Genomic DNA, 23,638 nt, shown 5'->3' on the forward strand with positions numbered 1-23,638 from the left:
GGAGGAACAAGACATTTGGTCAGGTGAATACAGGGTTATAAATACGAAACGAAATAGGGGTATTGCAGGAGTAGGTTTAACAATGAATAAAAAAATAGGAATGCGGGTAAGATACAACAAGCAGCATAGTGAACGCATTATTGTGGCCAAGATAGACACGAAGCCCACGCCTACTACAGTAGGACAAGTTTATATGCCAACTAGATCTGCAGATGATGAAGAAATTATTCAGGTAGTGAAGGGAGACGAAAACTTAATAGTCGTGGGGTGACTGGAATTCGATTGTAGGAAAAGGGAGACAAGGAAACATAGTAGGTGAATATGGATTGGGGGTAATAAATGAAACAGGAAGCCGCCTGGTACAATTTTGCACAGAACAAAAAATTAATCAAAGTTAACACTTGGTTCAAGAATCATAAAAGAAGGTTGTATACATGAAAGAAGCCTGGAGATACTAGAAGATATCAGATAGATTATATAATGGTAAGACATAGATTTAGGAACCAGGTATTAAATTTTAAGACATTTCCAGAGGCAGATGTGGACTCCCACCACAATCTATTGATTATGAACTGTAGATAAAACTGAAGAAATTGCAAAAAGATGGGAATTTAAGGAGATGGGAACTGCATAAACTGACTAAACCAGAGGTTGTACAGAGTTTCAGGGAGAGCATAAGGAAACAATTGACAGGAATGGGGGAAAGAAATACAGTAGAAGAAGAATGGGTAGCTTTGAGGGATGAAGTAGTGAAGGTAGCAGAGGATCAAGTAGGTAAAAAGACGAAGGCTAGTTGAAATCCTTGGGTAACAGAAGAAATATAGAATTTAATTGATGAATGGAGAAACTATAGAAAGGCAGTAAATGAAGCAGGCAAAAAGGAATACAAACGCCTCAAAAATGAGATCGACAAAAAGTGAAAAATAGCTAAGCAGGCATGGCTAGAGGACACATGTAAAGATATAGAGGCATATCGCACTAGGAGTAAGATAGATATTGCCTACAGGAAAATTAAACAGACCTTTGGAGAAAAGAGAGCCACTTGTATGAATATCAAGAGCTCAGATGGAAAATCATTTCTAAGAAAAGAAGCGAAAGCAGGAAGGTGGAAGGAGTATACAGACGGTCTATATAAGAACGATGTACTGGAGGACAATATTATGGAAATGGAAGAAGATGTAGATGAAGATGAAATGGGAGATACGATACTGCGTGAAGAGTTTGACAGAGCACTGAAAGACCTGAGTCGAAACAAGGTCCCGGGAGTAGACAGCATTCCATTGGAACTACTGACGGCCTTGGGAGAGCCAGTCCTGACAAAACTTTACCATCTGGTGAGCAACAAGTACGAAAAAGGCGAAATACCCTCAGACTTCAAGAAGAATATAATAATTCCAATCTCAAAGAAAGCAGGTGTTGACAGATGTGAAAATTACGTAAATATCCGTTAAATAAGTCACAGCTGCAAAATACTAACGCGAATTCTTTACAGACGAATGGAAAAACTGGTAGAAGTTGACCTCGGGGAAGATAAGTTTGGATTCCGAAGAAATATTGGAACACGTGAGGCAATACTGACCTTACGACTTATCTTAGAAGAAAGATTAAGGAAAGGCAAACCTACGATCCTAGCATTTGTAGACTCAGAGAAAGCTTTTAACAATGTTGACTGGAATACTCTCTTTCAAATTCTCAAGGTAGCAGGGGTAAAATACAGGGAGGGAAAGGCTATTTACAATTTGTACAGAAACCTGATGGCAGTTATAAGAGTCGAGGGACAGTGGTTGGGAAGGGAGTGAGACAGGGTTGTAGCCTCTCCCCGATGTTATTCAATCTGTATATTGAGCAAGCAGTAAAGGAAACAAAAGAAAAATTCGGAGTAGGTATTAAAATCCATGGAGAAGAAATAATAACTTTGAGTTCCGCCGATGACATTGTAATTCTGTCAGAGACAGCAAAGGACTTGGAAGAGCAGCTGAACGGAATGGTCACTGTCTTGAAAGGAGGATATAAGATGAACATCAACAACAGCAAAACGAGGATAATGCAATGGAGTTGAATTAAGTCGGGTGATACTGAAGGACTTAGGAAATGAGACACTTAAAGTAGTAAAGGAGTTTTGCTACTCCGGGAGCAAGATAACTGATGATGGTCGAAGTAGAGAAGATATAAAATGTAGACTGGCAATGGCAAGGAAAGCATTTCTGAAGAAGAGAAATTTGTTAACATCGAGTATAGAGTTAAATGTCAGGAAGTCGTTTCTGAAAGTATTTATATGGAGTGTCGCCATGTGTGGAAGTGAGACGTGGACGATAACTAGTTTAGAAAAGAAGAGAATCGTAGCATTCGAAATGTGGTGCTACAGAAGAATGCTGAAGATTAGATGGGTAGATCGCATAGCTAATGAGGAAGTATTGAATAGTTTTGGGGAGAAGAGAAATTTATGGCACAACTCGACTAGAGGAAGGGATTGGTTGGTAGGACATGTTCCGAGGCTTCAAGGGGTCACCAATTTAGTACTGGAGGGGAGCGTGGAGGGTAAAAATCGTAGAGGGAGACGAAGAGATGAATACACTAAGCAGATTCAGAAGGATGTAGGTTGCAGTAGGTACGGGGAGATGAACTATATTGTACAGGATAGAGCAGCATGGAGAGCTGCATCAAACCAATCTCAGGACCGTAGACCACAACAACAACACGCACATTGTTTCAGGTAGTTGGTCTACTTGTAGACTTTTGGAGCTCACTAGTGAATCCTTTCCTTCCGTTGATTTATTGCGGTTTGGTACAAGTACACAGTGCTGTTCTCGACAGTCCCTCTCTGTTAGTCAATGAAACCTGGGTGGCTTTGTTTAACTGTGGTTTGGCTGAGGCTCAGATGGGGTTGAGGAGGGAGACGTGCTAGGGTAGTCCATGCCGTTATGCAAAGCCACTGTGTCGGGGCAACGCAGTGATTAGAGTATCTGCCTAGTGAGCAGGAGACGTAAGTTCGAATACTGGCATTGTTATAAATTTTCATTCTTCGAATCAGTCTGCATATATAAATCAGACGAATATTTTAAACACAGCAGTGCTTTAATAGGCATGGTCTAGTTGGAATCTCGTTGCCTTCCTCCCACCTTTGAAATGACATACCCAGCCATTTGTAGGGTTCCGAACTACAGCGCAACTCGATGTTTTTCACATCTATAAACATTGTCAGAGGTGAAAGAAGCGAAAGTGCAGGTAAAACTCTCGGACTGGCCGGGGATTCATCCAGAGATCTTAGGATGTGTAGTTTGGCGTCCCACTACTGTGCCACCGAGCCACACCAACAATTACACCCGAGGTACTAAATAGAGCTATATTTTGTAATACGAAGACGACCTGTAACAACAATGAAGTAAGTATTGGGATTATTGAAAGTCAATATCAGATCATACTAATATAATTTAGTTTTAACGTCAGTTCCCTTGATAACCAATTTTTGCACATTTAAATATGTTTCTGAGGTTCCTATGATGTATGACTTGACAACCTATTATATAAACTTTTATGTTGACTTTATCGATACTGTTGCTTGTACAGAACACTTACCATTCATCCATAAATGGAATTCAGAAACAGTTGTCGTTAGCTATCATCGTCGGTCTTCAGTAACCACAATTACAAACCGAGAACGATACCGTTGTACCACAGCTATTTCGGTCTTCAGTAATCGTAACATATTTCTCGAGCGCATTACGTAGACCACCAAGCCGAATCCGAAGCCCAAATTATGCGGTTTCTACGGAGCGAACAATCGGCCAGCAAGTGTTTGGTCTGTAATATTGTAAAGCTGCAGTGCCAACCGCTGCATTATCAAGTCACCTGACAATGAAGTCGTATACAGGTGCTTGGAACGCCATCTGCACGCCAGTGACTGATTATAATACGTCTCGGTGCTGGAGCAGTGGCGCAGGCGTGTCGTGAAGCACTCGATCCGTTACGTCAGCAGTATCTTCGACGTATCACCTCAGACCGGAGTCTTCTCTCAACTTAGAAGAATTAATAAAAGTCCACTATGAAAATGAAAAACGTCTCAAATGATCACAAAAACAGTTTTATTGAAAATCCTGGAAAACTGTAATTTATATGAAATGGTTATTGCAGCAGTGAATCACGTTACCTGGAGTGGTGCGTATTTTTCAACTACTCTATACTAACACACACTTGTAAAAAATTAAGTCTAGACTAAAACGACATTTCGCCCAACAATTTGGAAAAATATGCTTACTGGAGCAATTGTGGTTCAGCGAATAATATAAGAATTCAATTTACAACAACGAGTATAGACTAAAAAAACATTTCGACCAGCAATCTGGAAAAATATGCTTAAAGAAGCAATTGTGCTTGTTACTGATATAAGAACTCATGCGTGACAAGAAATGGAGTCATAACACATTAGCGCTTATCTGTTCTCACACACGAAGATATGCAAAAGATGGCCAGAATACTGCACTCCAAGCCAACACAGACAAGTACAGTGTGGCCATAAAACATGAAAGATGTAATTCTTTAATTGAAATATAATATTTCGGTAGTATTAGGATCAAAATCATGTAATAGTTAAGGAATATTATCCCGGATAACAATACGGGAGAATGAGAAGACAACTACAAACTATAATTGTAACATCAAATGCATTGAAATTAATTCATCAACACGACACAAATATTCCGTTTAAAATTGAAACTAATGAGCACTCAGTCACTATTATTTTTAGTCTTATTGACCAAGTTCCAACACTTCTAAGAGGACGTTCAACAGAATTAAAACAATTAAAATGACCTATAATATAGTTACAACTTTATACGAAAAGACATTTTGTACATAAAAAGTGTAAGTACTGACTAACAATAAAAGACAGAGGCAGTACTTACATGTCACATATAAAATAATCAACAGGCCAGAAGGGCTTTAGTCACGAAATATATAAAAAAGAATGCGTGAAGGCGACCAGTATGGGCTGATCGTACCTGTACAGCCACAGGTTGCAACGGACTGAGGCGCCCGCGTTAACGCTCATTTGTTTCAATTTTAATTTAGAAATGGTCACTGAACCAAGCAGCCATGTTTAAAAAATATTCCGTTTAAATCTCTGGTCATGATGATATGGCTGAGTTGACCGACACTGTGGCACTCGGTAGTTTGTTAATATCTTTCTATAGCAACATTTGACTGGTTGCAGCCCATGGAGTTTCACAGTAGTGAATAAACACAATTTTGTAAAATGATCGTTCATATTCACTAACGAACACTTTTCTGTTTCGTCATTATGGTCAAAAGTACAGAGAAGCCTATGAATTTCTCATTCTCCTGATACCACATTACACTTGTACGAAATTTATTTGTTTATTGCTAGTTGTTTGACATCAGCCGCATTAGGTAAAGAATGTACTACCTCTTAGTGTCTCGAACCCGAACTTTCCGCTTGTCGAAAGCGGTCACCTTAACACTTTGACTATGTCTGCACGCTCCCTGGTCCGATCCAATCCTCCATATGCCACTTGTCTATATCCTCTATTGCTGCCAACATTACTCCGCATCCCACAATAGTTACAATGAGACAACAATGTGTTTTATGTTATTACTATCGTCGTCTTTCCAAAAAATGGTTCAAATGGCTCTGAATACTATGGGACTTAACTTCTAAGGTCATCAGTCCCCTAGAACTTAGAACTAATTAAACCTAACTAACCTAAGGACGTCACACACATCCATGCCCGAGGCAGGATTCGAACCTGCGACCGTAGCGGTCGCGTGGTTCCTGTCTGTAGCGCCTAGAACCGCTCGGCCTCCCCCGCCGGCTCGTCTTTCCCTCTAGGCAAGTATCACAGAATTTATTTTGTAATTCTAATCCTTCAGTGGCTTCTCCGTCCTTCAAATGGATAATACTAGTCTTCTTGTAAGTCTTCATAGTAAAACAAATCCTTCCTGGTGACCGAATTTTTTTCTGGAATTAAATCCTTCAACTTCTCGTGAAGGCCTCTTGAAGACCAGCTTGTTAATTAAACAGAAGTATTATCTTTCCGTAACTAACGAAGGGACTTGACGCTCACAATTGTTAATTCAGTTAAATAATAATGGAGAGTGTCTTAAAAGATAAAAAAACGGTCAAGTAAATCAAAATCTTGTCGTTCAAGTGATTAAAGGAAGGTACGTTTCTTAAGTAAATAAATGAAATATCTCTCATTTCCCCCCCATACGAAGGATCCTTCTCAGAAGGCAATTAATTGAGTTGCTACAAGTAATTCGTTTTTTAATCCATGCTGTTATCGGACGATTCAATGAGTAAGATCCAATATGTGTTCTCCTTTAGCTCCTAAACCCTTAAGCTGACCCGTCGTTTACCGAAGTAAATTACATGGACTACAGAACTTTATATGAGGGAGAGTTGTGTCGAGGTAGTTTTGTACCCATTCTGTGTACCTACCATTTTGTTTCAGGCAAAACAAAAAACTGCTTGTAGTCTAGTTAAAAATGAGATTCCTTTTTCTACTGAGTGGAGGATCACAAGATAAAGCTTTTGAAGAAGACGGGTGGCTCAAAAATTTGTTGGAGTCTTAATGTAACTTGTTTTTCTTCGCGAGATATATGTGGAAAGAGCAATCAAACCACTGGCAGACTGAGTGTTTTTGTACAGCGTTCGATGGTCATGTCTTGTTCCGTGGGAAGGAAAAATGCGGGATGCATGATTCAGCAAGAAAACTGCGACACAAGCAAGTGCTCATGGAAGTGTTCGTTCAGGAACGAAGACGAGAGCAGAGTACTGTGGGCTGCCATCTACACCTCGAGCAGCCAATCAGGAGTTAGAGTTCGTATCAGAGAGGAGTCACAACAGCAATGCTCTGCCTGCCTCATACTGATAATTGACGGTGAGCATTATTAGCAGCATTAAAACGTTACGACAACCTTTGGTCAGAATTTAGTCAGATCATTGCAGTTATCCGTCTAACGTCCAGCACTGCATTGCTAGTTGCATGCGTTTCTCAGTCTGTCAGGCCCAAAATCACTGTGTAGAATGCCAGTCGCGTCAATAGGGCACGGTCTCAAGATTTCCCAGTTACTCAGAAAACCAGCAGGTCCACATGGCATCATCCCTGTAGTGTAGCTCTTTCATATTAACCAAGATTGTTAGTCAAATTCATTTCATGTTTGTGTTTCCATTGAATACATTAATGTGTCCATTTAAAACTTGTTTCTGTTAACATACTGAATTAACTCGTTTTAATATTATAGAATTTTCCACCTTGGGATTTGCAGCTAGGACTACAAATTGTTGTTCGCTAATTTGTCTGCGCAGAGTAATTGAGATCGGGTCTTAACGGCGTGGCGGCTCCAGGTCAAGGTAACAAGGTGTTTTCGATAAGTGTATCCTGTGTCGTTTCCCTTAGTTGGTAAGGTACATAGTTAACCAACTTTTACCAAATTGCCGCCACATTGGATTGTAAGAGTGGATTGTTAATATTTTTCAACACCATTTTAAATTCTATATGCGGGTGTTTTTGTTCTGGGGTTGCGGGGTCTGTTTTTGATGAGTTCCGTGTAGACGTTTTTCGCGGAGCTTCGAAGTGTTGAGATCTGTAGGTGACTATTTTCAAAATAAAATTGTCGTACATAGGCCTAATGCAAGTATCCTTAGTTGGTATGGTACATACTCAACAAACTTTTACCAAATCGCCACCACATTGGATTGTAAGAGTGGATTGTTAAAATTCTTAAACAGCCTTTTAAATTCGATATGCGACTGTTTTTGTTCGATAGGGTTGCGGGGTCTGTTTTTGATGAGTTCTGTGTAGACGTTTTTCGTGGAGCTTTGACGTGTTAAGATCTGTTGGTAACTAGATTCCAAATAAAATTATCGTACATAATACACATCTCGGTGTATGAGCCCAACATCGATTGGTGGTACGCAATTTGGAGGTTTTAGTTCGCTGAAGAGGCATTGTGTAAAGGCGTTATTACCGCTGTGTGAAGTTTTGCGGGATTCCTTTACGAATAATGCCGCAAGTTTGTGATCCCGCACATTTTTACGCCGATCCACCTTCGATTGTTTCAGGTGATATTACGTTTTAAGGCTACTGCCGCGCCACACGAAAGCAACCAGCAGTACTTTAAACTTTCTTGAGTATTATCGCTAGTGAAGGCAGTATTGCAGCCAAGTAGCTTATTTTGCTGAGGGTGTGTTTATCTCAAAATTTTGTCCTTTGGATTCGATTTAATATTCGTTGACTGTGTTCTTGAAGAGTTCCCCGTAAAACGTTAAGTTTGTGGATCCAGTTGTTGGCGCACATCTCTCAGTAATTTTTAACCCCAACTGCACTCAGCCCTCCGTTGTCATGATCTAGTTTTGTTGTAAGGCTCTGGCTGACCTCTGATCGTTCATTTTTGTCTTGAAGTTCCGAGGCAGTTGTTCAGTCTCTGTCTGGCTGTTATATTTTAACTAGTTTTTAAGAGTGAAACTGTTATCATCCGCGTACTTCTGGCAAACGGTTTTGGTATCAAAAATTTGGAAACCCGACAACTTTATGAGTAGTGTTCTAAGCAGTAGCTCGACACTTAAGGCATGCAAGGTCGCTGGTAACACCCATCACTTCTCAATTAGCGTCCTATCGAAACAGTAGCTATTAAGTGACTTTGGAGAAAGGGCAATTGATTATTTGTTGTTCACGGAACTGGCTACAGATTTATAGTAATCCTATCACAGACTTTGTCGTAGTCTTAAAAAATTCATGGGTCGCTGAGTTGGGCAAATCACAGATACATAAGGAGTGCCTCTATATTCGGCTAATAAACTTTCCATGTTGCGCCCTGGTCTTACATTTACGCGGAATGGACCCAATATTTTAATTAAGCAAAAGTAGTGTTTGAGAGACGCAGATAGATTTTACAGTTAGAGCTTCATAAGGTTATGGGTGGATACTAGTTCCGAATAAGTGTTCACCACTCGGAGTGGCCGCTTGGTTTGAGGCGTCATGTCACGGTTGTCCGGGCCCTCCCGCCGGAGGTTCGAGTCCCCCCTTGGGCGTGGGTGAGTGTGTTGTTCTTAGCGTAAGTTATTTTAAGTAGTATGTAAGTCTAGGGACTGATGACCTCAGCAGTTTGGTCCCTTAGGAATTCACACACATCTGAACATTTGAATAAGTATCCTTTTGCCTTTACGAATTATAATCACAAATTCCTCGCTGAAATCTCGCTGCAGATTGAAATCCGTGACCAAATCTGTGTTCATCTTAGTCAGTTCAATGCGTATCGTGTCTGTTGTTAAGACATTGAATTGAGGGGGTAGCCCGTCTGTTCCCGATGCTTTGTATTTTGGAGCTCTGTTAACCGTCTCTCTTACCTCTTGTTCAGTGAAAGAGGGTAAGAGAATCTCCCCTCTTCTGGATTAAGGCGATGAAGTATCTCGCTTTCCTGCACAGCGCTGGTTGTTGTCTTTGTATACAATTATGAAAAATATATTGGTGCCTGATTCTTTACGCTCGTCTGTGTCTCATAGGAGACCGCTAGTTTATAATTTAAGTGCGAAAATAATTTCGCTTGGTGCGTTTGTGTACTTGTGTTATTCGAAAAAGAGTGGCTTACTCGTCATCTACTTCATGTACTTTGCGATCTCTTACTCTTCTGTCCAGCAAAGTCTGCCTTGTGTCCTCGGAGTATTTCGCGACGGCATACATGGATAAAACGTTTTCGGTTGTCAAGTCTCGTCAATTCGAATAAAATCCGCGAGCTTTAGATGACCATCTCCGACATCGTCGTCAGGAGTTCACTGACTGCCAGGGCTTCTACGGTTTCTGGCTTGTATAAGCATGATGACATCATCAACAGCCGATCAGAGAGACCCAATATGGCGCGCGCGCGCGTAAGTCGACCCGGCCAGGTAGAGGAGCTATTTCCCGTGGCAGCACCGGTGACGTCAGGTGGCGCCAGGGGCAGGCGCCATGTTGCAGGCGCCATGTTTGAAACTGCCGCTCCCGAGTCCCGCATCTGTCTTTGCTTTCTTTCGATGTCCAACGACCGCCGCCATGCCCTGCTAAGTGTGTACTCCTGGTCTCTGTTGAAATTGTTGTTGTTTAAATGAATCTCGGCCGCTTCCTTTATAACAGATTCCCAATATGTAGATGCATGAGCCAACACTTTTGTATTTTCGAACTGTATTTTATGTCCATTTTCTGGACAATGCTCCACTATGGCCGACTTGTCAAGCTTCCTTTGTTTTACATGGCGCTTGTGCTAAGTACAACGCTCCGCAACCGTGCGAATTGTCTGTACGATATACATGCTGCCCCATTCACAGGGTACACCATATACCCCGGAAACTAGAAGAGCAATGTCGTCTTTAACAGGGCACAACATATCTCCTATCTCGGAGACGGGTCGGAACACTGGTCTTAGCCCATGTTTCTGCAGCAGACGTCCTAACTTGCTGCTAGTTGTTCCACAGCATGGCAGGAATGCAGTCTGTTTGGACTCTTCTACTGATTCACCAGGTGTCTTTCGTCGGCGGCCCTTTTACTGTATCCGTTTTCCCCGGAAACACGTTTTAAGTTCTGCAATTCGGACTGTAGGTGGTCGTCCTTAGAGATAATCTTGACTCTATGAACCAACGTGTTTAGGACCGCTTTCTTGTGTACAGCGTAGTGGAAACTATTGTCGTTCAAGTATCGATCAGTGTGTATTGGTTTCCGGTACATTGAATGACCAAGCTGGCCTCCTGCCTTCCGCTCAACCAAAACATCCCAGAATGGTAGCTTTCCATGCTTCCCCATCTCGACAGTAAATTTAATGTTGGGATGGATACCATTCATGTGATCGACGAACTGCTGTAGCATATCTTCACCATGAGGCCATATCGGGAAGGTGTCATCAACGTATCGTAGAAAACAAGACGGCCGTAATGTCAGAGTTTGCAGAGCCTGACCCTCAAAGTGCTCCATGAAGAAATTTGCGACTGGTGGAGACAGTTGTGATCCCATGCCTGTGCCGTCCGTCACCTCATAACATTCATCGCAGTACAAAAAGTAATTTGTCGTTAGGACGTGACGGAACAACTTAATGATTCGAGATGGAAAATGTTGGGCCAAAAGATCCACCCAACAAATTTCTGCTAGTTGACAACATGGTGTTCACAATGTCCCAATTTTGGTGCTAATAATCATGCCAGATGTTATGCAAGTCTGTAGGTGGGCGCACTGATTGCACTAACAATGGGCCTCAGAGGAACACTTTCATTATGTACTTTGGTCATCCATAAAGCGTGGGCGGTCTGGCGGCACGAGGCGTTTGTTAATTTCTTCACCATTTCATCTGGTAAACTAGAATCCCTTAATAACTTCCCTGTCTTTCTGAGATGTGAGATGTGTGAGATCACGACTAAGCTTGCGGTACGTGGCGTCTTCTAATAAATGCAGCATCTTCAGGTGTTAATCTGCAGAGTTCAGAACTACGGTGGCATCCCCTTTGTCAGCTGGCAAGCCAACCAAGTCTTCATTCTCACGTAATAACCGTAAGCAACGTCGTTCCTCCTGGCTAATGTTAGATTTTCGCTGCTTAGCTTTCGCCAGGATATGGCTAGTAGTTAGCCTGACGTCCTCAGCTGCATCGTGCGAAAGATTCATAATGCACTGCCCTATTCAACTAATAATATCCAATATGGGCAGACGTTGTGGAGCTGGAAAAAAGTTGAGTCCTTTACTTAGCGCTGATATAGAGCCGTCGTCCAGTTCTTGTTTGGAAAGATTAACAACCGTTCTATGGCCGCTATCGGATTTCACAACAGTTCTTCCGTGATTCAGTCTGTCGAACTTGGCACATCGCTTCGACGTTGCCTTGGATAAACTTGCATCTTGTTGTGCTGCCGTCGCTACATCCACCAGCTCCCAATCGAATGGTGACAATGTTGATGACAAAGACAGATGACACTCAAATAGGTTCCTGGCATTATGATCAAGCTCGTCTGTAGTATCCGCTGACTCACTATGGCGAGACTGGTCCTCTTCAAAATTCTGTCCACTGCGGCAGTTCGAATGTGGTGCTTGACGACTGCAAAGAGAGGAATTACCTTACCTGCCTTATGAGGAGGTAAGGTCATTCTCCGCAAGTGGTCGTAGTCTGCGTATAGCTCCGAAGATACATGCCTCCACTGCACACTGCTTTGCTGAAACATGTTGTTTTATGATGAACGCAGTTGTCTGGAAATCATACCGGCCAAATCTAGGATTAACTAACGTGAAAGCCGTGTCGTTGGGTAGCGATACTGACCGCGTATCTTCCACGCCCATTGATTTTCCAAGTAATTTGGACCTTCGTCATAACTGCAATTTGAGACTTGTACCCATCTGCATTTAATTGAAATTTTCTTCTAAAATATTTCCTCGCTGTTGGGATGCTACAAGCGGAACAACCTCTTCTCGGAAAAATTGTTCTCCACACATTCTATCATTGGTGGCTGATATTAATTAACAACACCTCTTGTAAGCGTACTGTATTCCTTTCCCGTCTCTCATTTGGAATTGAATTCCGTATTTAAAAAGTATGTCCGTGCCTCCCGACTGTTCTATGTTAATTACAGCTTCGTACCTACATGTTTCGTTTAAGTTCAAAAATGGTTCAAATGGCTTCTGAGGTCATCAGTCCCCTAGAACTTAGAACTACTTAAACCTAACTAACCTAAGGACATCACACACATCCATACCCGAGGCAGGATTCTAACCTGCGACCGTAGCAGTCGCGTGGTACCAGACTGTAGCGCCTAAAACCGCTCGGCCACTACGGCCGGCTTCGTTTAAGTGTGCGGTCACTACCTCTTGTAAGAGAATGGTGTCTGTGTCTCCTGAGAATAAAGTCCTGCAAAAACTTTGAGTACGGACGGGTTTACTCAGGTGTTGAGAGATCCTGGTTTGTGATCCAGCACTTTTATTTGTTATGGTGTGTGTTAATTTACTATCTAAACCTCTACTTCCTCGGACCCCAAAATTTGCGAGTAAGTCATTTGAAGATGAGAAGTTTCCTTTGCCTCATGGAGATGGATGGCTCCCTCTGTCTTGGATGGTCTTTCTATAATCCTCGCACTTTTCTATGACGTGTATTACACTCTCTTCACAGTTTCCTGGTGCATATTAGTTTCTTTTCTACGTTCTGTATTTTCTCATCTGACAGGTTTCATGTTTTCTCCCTAGCTTTTTGTCTTTCTTCGCAGCGTGTCCGATGTGAGTCCATGTCAACATCCATAACCTGAGAGTCTGTCGTTGTCTTGTATGAACGATCTTTGACTGTTATGGTAACTCTTCATCTGCTGCTGCGCTGTATGTAACTGATGTCTCTATTTGTTGTGAAATTTCTGTCGAATGGTTATTTTCTGCTGGAATGGTATATTTCCGTTTTGCCTTTGGAGACCTGCACATAAGTTACAAAGACTTCAACATTTTAGGGATCCTTGTACAAGCTACTAGAGTTTATACTGTCTTAAAATGTACAGCAGAACCATGCTATGCATGTGTTCCCAGTTGTCCCTCACAATTAAGACCCAGAAGCCATGCATCGTTATAGGCGAGGGTATGTGTTGTTTGAAGTCTATTCAGACCGCCTTTACGCCTTGTCTATATTGAAGACTCTATTAATTGACCATTTCTCGTACTGAACATTTAACGCTGTACAATATTGTGAAAGTACTTGTACTGGTTGGTACTTCAAAGGGTAGATCATACATTCTGACTAGTCTCAAGCCTCATCCAGCAGAGGAAACATTCATCTTAATTATTTCGCCTTGGATGACTGGAAAACTCCTGTCACCCTTTGCTCGTACGATTCTGAAACAATTTTTTCTGTCATTCTTTAAAGTGGCATAAAACCACGTTCGATAAGAAACCATACTGAAAGCCTGGCACGTCGTCATCTTGTTGTTCTATCTCTGTGACTCCTGGCCTTTGACTCCCGAAAGGGAACAAAAATTTCTTAGAGGATTTCCTCACTTCTTGCTCTAAAGCGCTGGTTGTGTGCGTACTAACAGTTCTCAGCAACAACATCTAACCGAAAACCCATGTTTATCTCCGCCTTCTGCAACGGCCGGAGCCGAGCTGTGCCACTTCCGCTATCTGTTCACGCTCCCCGGACCGACCGAAACCTCAATATGCCACATTACATGAAATGTTCGCGCAGTTGCCAGTATGGACAATTATCGGCAACAACGAAAATTTTTGCCAGACCGGAACTCGGACTCGTATTTACCGCTTTTCGTGAGCATGCATATCCATAAGAACATAGCACTGTAACTCGGAATAACACAGCCACTGCAGATATTTATCTACTGACACCGGGAAAGTGACTTTCAGATACAATGTCTCCCCTGTACGAGAATATATAAAATGAATCTGAGTACAGGGCTGTAGACACATGGTTGACGACAAATGGAAGTTTGGATGAGGCCCTGAGTCGTGCACGGATGGCCTAATTGTGCATCCCCCGGTTTCTGTAGGACACATTTCACCGGCACTCGCCCACATCAGAGAGTTCTTGATTGATTTCAGCTACTTACGGCCAGACCTTCCGACGACACGGATGCCCAGCACGAAAGGCTGTTATCGCCTCTATCAATAGCAGCATCCTATCAATACGGTCGCGCATCCTGAAGTTGCCTGGAACATGGTGTGGCAAGCGGTACCACGCCTTTTCGCCCGCCGCGGTGGCCGAGCGTTTCTAGGCGCTTCAGTCCGAAACCGTGCGACTGCTACGGTCGCTGGTTCGAATCCTACCTCGGGCACGGATATGTGTGATGCCCTTAGGTTAGTTAGGTTTACGTAGTTCTCAGTTCTAGGGGACTGATGACCTCAGATGTTAAGTCCCATAGTGTTCAGAGCCATTTCAACCAGTTGAACTCGCCTTGCCTTTTCTACCTACGACGGTGCGTTCATAGTGGTACGTGGTTGTGAATGGGAAGTTCGGTACTCGTCACAGGCTACATTCCATTCATCTGACGGGCGACCCCTTATGTCCGACATGTTCAGTCGTTGAATCGGATGCAAACCCCCTGACACGTGCAGCGACCAGCGAGTGTTGGCTACTCACGCAGGGCGTTCTGGCATTATTCTTGCGGCGATTGCCGGAGTCTCTCTCCCCTGACGAAGTATTGCGCCCCGACGGCATATACTTTCCATCGACCAGGACGGACGCCATTAACTGGCTAAAAGGCATGGCCCTTTACTACATATTCTGCGATGCCCACAAAGGTACACTCGACTGTTGGTCCCTTCTGATGACGACACATGCAGCTTTCAGCCGCCACTCGAAATACAGAACCCGTTTCGCAAATTATTTAGGTTCATTATTTGCTGATCCTCCTGCTCGCTGGGGCGTTCCGGGTATGAGACGCTGAAAACGAAGAAGAGTGCTCGAGCTTATTGACCCTCTACGGACGGAATAGGGGGAAACCCCTCCCAACAGGAGAAAAGACGACTTGGACGCTCTGCTACGGCAGTTGTAGGGTCTTTTTTTTTTTTTTAATGAAACAAAAATTAATCCATAAATACAGCACAAAATAAAAATAAAAAAATTATAAAAATTAAACAAATAAATAAATAAAACAACACACAGACAATCCCGCTACATCCTCTCCCTGATCCTTCGATCCTAGAACACGTTTCTTGGGCATGACTTCGGAATGGTCAGGTCTCGGGTGTCGACCCCTGCCCTACCCGTCGTCCTGCCTTGCAGCTGTTCATTAAAAATAAAATAAAATAAAAAAACTCGCGAGAAATCGGAAAATCGTAAATATGGGTTCGATTCCCAGTCCGGCACAAATTTTCATTGTCGTCATCATTCCGTCATACAGCCGATGATTGTCCACATTCGCAACTGTGAATACGTTTCATGTACTTCATAACGGCTATAGTGACCGCACTGCCTCTTTCTTTGGACGTGCACACATTTCCAAAGGAACATGGTATCGTAATTCCGAATAACACAGGCGCTGGAATATCGTGTATATGCCCCATTGTCTCCATCCGCTAATGCTCGTAATGTTATATACATCCCTGCAATAGGAAGAATGAGACAACTACGTGTTCACCGTCATTATTCTGCTTGGTTTGCCCGTCTAGTAACATATAATATCGCTTATTTTACAATGTCTGTTCCTTCAAAATAATCTTTTCATTACACTTTGTCCTCAGCTGTTTCAATTTGAAGAACTGCAAATAAAATTTTCGTTTCTCACTCAGCATAGGAAAATTACAATAAATATTATTTAAAGTATGTTTTACATATAATTTAAACACATACAAGTTATGGAAATATATTTGTGCAACATAAAAAGCGAAGAAAGGGCAAGTTATGTTATAAGCTTCATGCTATTTTCCTCTGAAGAAGTTCTGTTTTCTGTAGTGTAACAGCCGAATACACGAGATACGTTTTTGGAATTAAATGACATTGAAAATATATTTGTGCAACATAAAAAGCGAAGAAAGGGCAAGTTATGTTATGAGCTTCATGCTAATGTCCTCTGAAGAAGTTCTGTTTTCTGTAGTGTAACAGCCGAATACACGAGATACTGTTTTGGAATTAAATGACATTTCGTAGATTATGTAACTAATGTCATACGCGAAGAAGGTGTGTTGTCTTGGGTGTCATTGGATCTAGTGGCCAAACTGCAATATTAGGCAGTGAAATTACAATAAACGGTGACAATTACTTTCCGGAGTTTGTTGAGTGCCATATAGAACGTTATCGTATTGCTAAAGGTGTACTACAAAATAAGTGTTTACAGTCAGCAGGGCTGTAAAATTTTTGTCTGTACGACGTAAATCTCATAGTCCCTTAAATATCGACCACCCTACAGGAAATTTCACGTGTGGCTATCTCGTTTACGGTATTCGTGCAACAATGAATAATGCTGAACAATAAATCCACAGCTCAATAAATTCGACCGTATCTTTGTATAAATAGCTTGTTGTCGAGATCTAAATAAGGGTATTTCTTTTTATTCACTGGTGATGAATTCTTCACAGTAATTCAACAATCACAGCAGCTGGAGTTCACGGAGCAACACATCTAGCTTTTTAGCTTTCATATCTAGCTTTTAGCTTTCATATAATTTTGACGTGTGAAACCTATTGAATATTTAATTTAAGTTAGGTACAGAATTACATATAGCTAAGGCAATGATGACCAGTGTGTTTCTAAAACCTTACAAAGGAATGAGATACAGAAATATAGTTCAGTTATAGTATTCTAATACTTGGGACAACATCACGCAGTAGATAAACAAGGAATTTGAAAGTTTCTTTTGTTTCCTTGCATACTGAAAGACGGACGCTGTTGCAATAAGAGTGGCATTTTCCCAAATATGACTCCGTGGAAAGAAGTACGTAGTGAGCTGTTTATTGGAGCTGCAGCGTACATCTAGTGACTCGAGAGGTTGTTCACATTTACATTGTCGGACTGTTATATCATATCATTCGCATTATGTGACAGTGTGAAAATTAATGTACGTATCAAAATTGATCTGTTCGTGTACCTTAACACTGAGCACGCTACTTTGCGAGCCAGGGGGATGACCTAGCCGCGGATCAAATCCGCGCAGCAGATTTGCGACCGTGGTCTGGTACATTGGCCAGCCTAAGTGTGAATTTTAGGCTGTTTCCCACGCTCGTTTAGCTAAATTCTGTTATAGCCCCCAAAGTCTCAGTAAACACGAAACACTAATGGTTAAAATACAGTTACACAAAAAAACAATTTAGACGACAGGCCGACAACTAGCACATAGAATTTCTCACCCTTAGGATAGCTCGCACCTCGCCTGTGGCGGCAGGAAGGGCTCCCCACTACAAAGTTAAATAACAATATTTGCCTAATTCTGATAAACTGGACACCGAGTTAGAAGGGATAAATGCCATGGAAAGAAAGATTGCACATATGAAAATGATTTGCTAATTATAGGGGCTAGTTAATGTGAAATTATTATAAGGACCATCTCTTTAATTATCTTCGTCGTACCTCTCAAGAGACCTGATGAACATTCAGATTCACTGCACTTCGTTCGGGCGCTCTAAAATGTAACACTCCATCTCTTACTTCCACTGAATGTGGCGTAAGATTCAGGTTGTAACTGACTCCATTATTTAATGGTGATCCTAAAAGACACATAATAATGAATGTATTTAATCAAGAGTAGCTTTACCACAGAATATTTTATCTAGATTGAATATATCAAATCTTTCACTAGATAAATATCCTGCCGGTTTAGAAAACATAACCCAGAAATAAATAACAAAAAGGAGCATTGTTCCCATTCATCTCCCTATCTAAGGAATACCTTTAGTCATTTCAGCAAACACCGTCGGTGTTAGGCCTCGATAACAACCCTTATTTGTACGTCTCATAAACCTCCAGAAGTAATAGAACTTTTATTACTGTCTCTGTCTATCTATCTGTCTACTCCAATTTCAGTGACTATAAATCTAATCACGTTATCCTCACTGTCACTCACTACTTTTTGTGTGACACTCTGCGTAACAGTTCTTTTATGTGTGCATAATATGAATGTATATTCGATATAAAAGATTTGAATTTTAGACGGACCCTGTGGTTGAGCGGTTCTAGGCACTTCGGTCTGGAACCGCGCGAGTGCTACGGTCGCAGGTTCGAATCCTGCCTCGAGCATGGATGTATGTGATGCCCTTAGGTTAGTTAGGTTTAAGTAGTTCTAAGTTCTAGGGGACTGATGACCCCAGATGTTAAGTCGCATAGTGCTCAGAGCCATTTGAACCATTTGAGTTTTAGACTGGAATTAGAACTCGCAATACTCTTTTGCGGGCAGTTCATTAGAGATTGCTACATACAAGCACCTCTCGTGGGTGCAAGTAAAACTCCTTCGTTTTTCTACTGAACTCTGCAGAAGATCTCTCATGGGACTTCAAGGCTAGCGCCGTCGTGTTATTGGATGTAGCGGATAATATGGCGTTTCCACGATCGGAGTCATTGCTGAGAATGAATTTTAAGTAGAGCAAAGGATGAAAGCCGAAGACAATTTGAAGCTTTGCGTCGGTTCGTAAATCAAGTCCGTTTGCGAATGACAAGGATCCGAGATGAAATTCTGTTACAGTTTTACGTGTCACATACCATCACAATTAGCCGCATTTCACTGCTCATGCAAAAAAGAAAACTTTCAAAATAAACCATGATATAATGCATAAAAGTACTCAAGTCACCATCAGCTTTATTCTATACACTTTCATGCGTCAGTTATGTGCCAATTCACGCTGACGAATACTTTTATTTTATTTTCTTGCTGCAATATTTTTTTCCTGTAATAGCTACTGTCCACCTTTACAGATCTCAGTATAAGCAGACATAGCTTTTATGTGTAGTCGAATCACACCATTCCTATAACGATTTTTCCTTTCTATTTAAATTAAATCATTTCCTCCATTTTCCTAAGTTTTATTTTTTATTTATTGCACTATCGTGATTTGGGCTGTAGAGCCATTTTCCAGTGAAAGGTAAGTAGGTGTCTGAATGAAATGTCTCGTCGAAATAATACAAAATATAACAAAAAATATGTAGATAGACAATTATACAAGTCGTCACGTCACATCTCACGGTGAGACGACTGGTACATACGTTCACATTTGTTTTGTAATACTATATATATATTTGGACAACGACATGTCATTCAGTCATGTCAGATACTTACTGATATTTTTGTCACCTTCCACTTGAAACATGGCTCGAGAGCCAAAATCGCGGTGCTGAAATAAGTAAACACCAAAAAAATTCTGTAATGGATATTCCATTTAAGTAATTAAGGAATGTAATTATCATTCCCTTCAGAGCCCAAAAGTAAACAACTTAATATCATAAGTTATTCTTAAACTAAATTGTTATTAAATTAATGAAAATGGTTATTTTACTGCCTTCCTTTTTATAAACATCTGTCGTTTAATATCATCTGTTAACAAGCTTACTTTGAATCCACTTTTTACGTTGTTTCCACTTTTTAATACCGTATCTTACCGACTATAAGAGGCTAAGGACTATGAGACGCACCTTAACTTTAAAGCATTTTTTTATAAATAAGTTTCACCGTTTTTATTATTAGACTGAAGAGGCAGACTAAAAAAATTCTTAGTTTATAAAACTGAATTGACCCTTAAATTACCTGAAAAGCGTCGTTACAACTTTCTTCTTCTCCTTCTTCTTCTTCTTCTTCCTCTTCGTCATCGTCGTTGTCCTCGTCCTATATAAGAATCTCTTCAGTGCCAACGAGAGCGTTACTTATGCCGCACTTCTTGAAGGGTTTAACAGTTATTTTTTTGACACTCTAAACCACGACTATTCTATGCATTGATACACTTGTTTGATTGCAGGTCGTTTCAAAGCTCCCTTCGGCGTAAAAACATCTTGAGTTTCAGCCATCTTTCATTTGTTCAATTCCTTTCTGATATACACTTTACGTGGCTTATATATCGAGACATCAAGAGATTGCAATTATGAAGTAAATCCCCCGAAATAGCAGAAAAATAGCTCAGTTCATCTTTCACAGAATTTTTCAAATTACTACTAAACTGATCTAGCACAGGAAGGGAACTCTTCTTCAATGAAGCATCTTTCCTTCTCTCGTACACTCTGTAAATCCATAATTTCATACCAGCCTCGTCCATCCAGCCCTTGTCATATGCGTGAACAACACCATCTGGTCGTATTTCAGAAGATTTTGGCATCGTTTGGCGCTTGAAAATGGTCATTGGATTGAATTTAGTACCGTCAACACAACATGAAAGGACAACAGCGTAGCGCATTTTTTCATGTCGACTTGTTTTTATGCTTTTAGCATCTTTCATAGAAGCAGTTCTGTTACTCGGAACATCAAATGTCACTATTTGACTAAGTCCACACTGGTTTTGTTTCGATGTTGACAAATGAAGAGATGTTATGACAATATTTTCTCTTCATATTCCTATGGCATATCCATGACGCTTCGTAAACCTTAAAGTCAGTTATGTTCCATGTAGCCCTATCTTACGAACGTGTACCGTGTTTGAATCATTTTTGTATTAATTCCGATGCCAATTTGACGGTGTTCTTGAATGCATTTAAGTATGTCATCTTCTACTTTTGGCTATTTTGCATTCATTCCTCTATTTGTACATTTTTTCAGTTCTTCTTAGTAGCACGCCAATCGAGAATAGTTTTTTTCTGTTTGTAGAAGGCCTAAATGTTGCTCATCTGCTCTGTTTTGATGTTCTAAATATGCTAACTTTGAAATTATAGTCCGCATCATATGCAGACTTTTAATTATTTTTGCATTACGGAATTGTATACTAATAAAAATCAATTTCAGTTCAAGTTCACTGGCACCGTAGACTGCAATGACACATCATAGGCTAGACAGTTTTATGGGTTTGTGATGGCGGGGCGGGAGAAAGACAGTGTTAACAAATTTGTGGATCCCTGCAACTCATGTTCGTCGAATCGGTGTACTGCTGCTGCCGGCCGTAGTGGCCGTGCGGTTCTAGGCGCTACAGTCTGGAACCGGCCGACCGCTACGGTCGCATGTTCGAATCCTGCCTCGGGCATGGATGTGTGTGATGTTCTTAGATTAGTTAGGTTTACTTAGTTCTAAGTGCTAGGCGACTGATGACCTCAGAAGTTAAGTCGCATAGTGCTCAGCCATTTGAACCATTTTTTGCACTGCTGCTGTCAATTGAATCCAGTGTTACCAGATAGAGATAGGTTTCCCATGGCATCGAGTAAATGGCCTTTTTTAAGCCTGACTGGGATGTTAAATGAAACATTGGGCATTTTTATACTAATATCGAGTATAAGACGCAGCGGAACTTTTGAGGAAATTTTTAGAGGATAAAACTGCGTCTGATAGTCAGTAAAATACAGTGCTCTCTGGCACAGTCAAGTTTTGTTCTTCGTGTTGCCATGACAACTTCTTATTTCTTGCAGATTATGTCTCCTTTCAATTGATTTTAAAGACCATCTAATTTCCTTCTATACTTTCGTTCACTATGTGCACATCTGTTAGCAATTTCCATAACGGGAAGCAATAAAATGTTGTAATTCCATATTAGTTCAGCAACATAAATCACTTGTGTTAATTGTGGACGATATTTGTTCTTAATTTAGTCATTTTCGAATAATTACTCTTCGGTTATGTTTTAATTGAGTATGTAAGGAGCGGAGTCATACAAATTTACTGAAGCTATGTATAAAAAATGCGTTCCCCCTAACACACTTAAATACGGGGGAACATTTGTGTATGGAAAATAATAGTTTCGATCTCGTAATTGACGGCTTGTCTTAAGAGTCGCCACCTTTTGCTGTCATAAAGAGTGTGTGGTTAACAACCTCTTTTATTAACAATTAACGGATTTAATCTCCGCTGCAATGCATTTTCATATATGGCAAACACAAAGTACAGTTTTTCTCCTATTTTGATGCTAGAAACTAAAAGTATGAACTACATTTTAAGAGTTTCTCATAAAATGGCATTAACAATGAAACAGATGTACTAACTATTCTGATCCCTTCTCTTTCGAGTCACTTTTAATTACTGTCTGAGGTAAATGTCCTTTTAAGCTCTCCTCAGGTTTAATGAGGTCTTGCAAAGCCTTACGACTCCTTGAAGGAATAATTCCTGTTTTGTAGTACCAAAAGGATTTAACGCTTAGTAACAAAGAGTTCTTATCCAGTTACTACAAGCGACAATAGGTACACAAAACTCTTAAGGAATCCCTGGGAGCACATATTACCGTTAAAAGGATTACAGTTCCCTCGGTGAGAGGTTAAGTTTAAATGGTCGTCTTAACGACTGAAACAGAAAGAGGTCGTACTGTAAAAGGAATTATTCTATACGAAACTGTGTATCATAAGTTATTTCAACACATTCACAAACAACATCATTTTCTCAATTTAAAAATTCCCATTGAAGGGCAGAATTAAAGCACTTTCTTTCCTAACTTACACAGAGCTACCAGTCTTATACATAGTTTGGCGTTGTTTCAAATCCACCTACTATCTGTGGCGAGCTAAAAATATACTTAAGACTACGCATAGGATTAAGCCACGCGTATCCTGTGGACTGCTGTTTCCATTAAACCTCACGAACATGACCAAGGCAGCTTCCCATAACAATTAGCTGGAACTATCTCTTGCAATCCAAAAATAATCTGGTACACTATACCAGGATCAACACAGTGTTTACTGCCAATATAGTAAAAGAATGTCAGTCAATTCTTAGGCAGCGATAGAACCCAATACCCTGCTGTGTCAATTATCTCTGATTCTAACATAAAACCAACAGGAAACGATGTCGTCATAAATTACGTTGACACCAATTAATTTTAAATTAGTTACTTATTTTAGAAAATGTTCTAAGTTATAGAGATAACGGTTCTGTGGCAGGGTGAATCCAATAATCCGATCTGAGATGTACTCAAGTATTGGCCGTCACCGTGATTATTGAAAGCACGATAGTGTGACGGGTCATTGATAGCGCATTTCATTGTGGCTGCGCAACGAGTAGGATGTTGTTGTTGTGATCTTCAATACAGAGTCTGGTTTGATGCAGCCCTCCATGCTACTCTATCCTGAGCAAGCGCCTACTTCTTCAAGT

Source organism: Schistocerca piceifrons, chromosome 2 (assembly GCF_021461385.2).
Source record: "Schistocerca piceifrons isolate TAMUIC-IGC-003096 chromosome 2, iqSchPice1.1, whole genome shotgun sequence".
In the NCBI taxonomy this organism is placed as follows: domain Eukaryota; kingdom Metazoa; phylum Arthropoda; class Insecta; order Orthoptera; family Acrididae; genus Schistocerca; species Schistocerca piceifrons.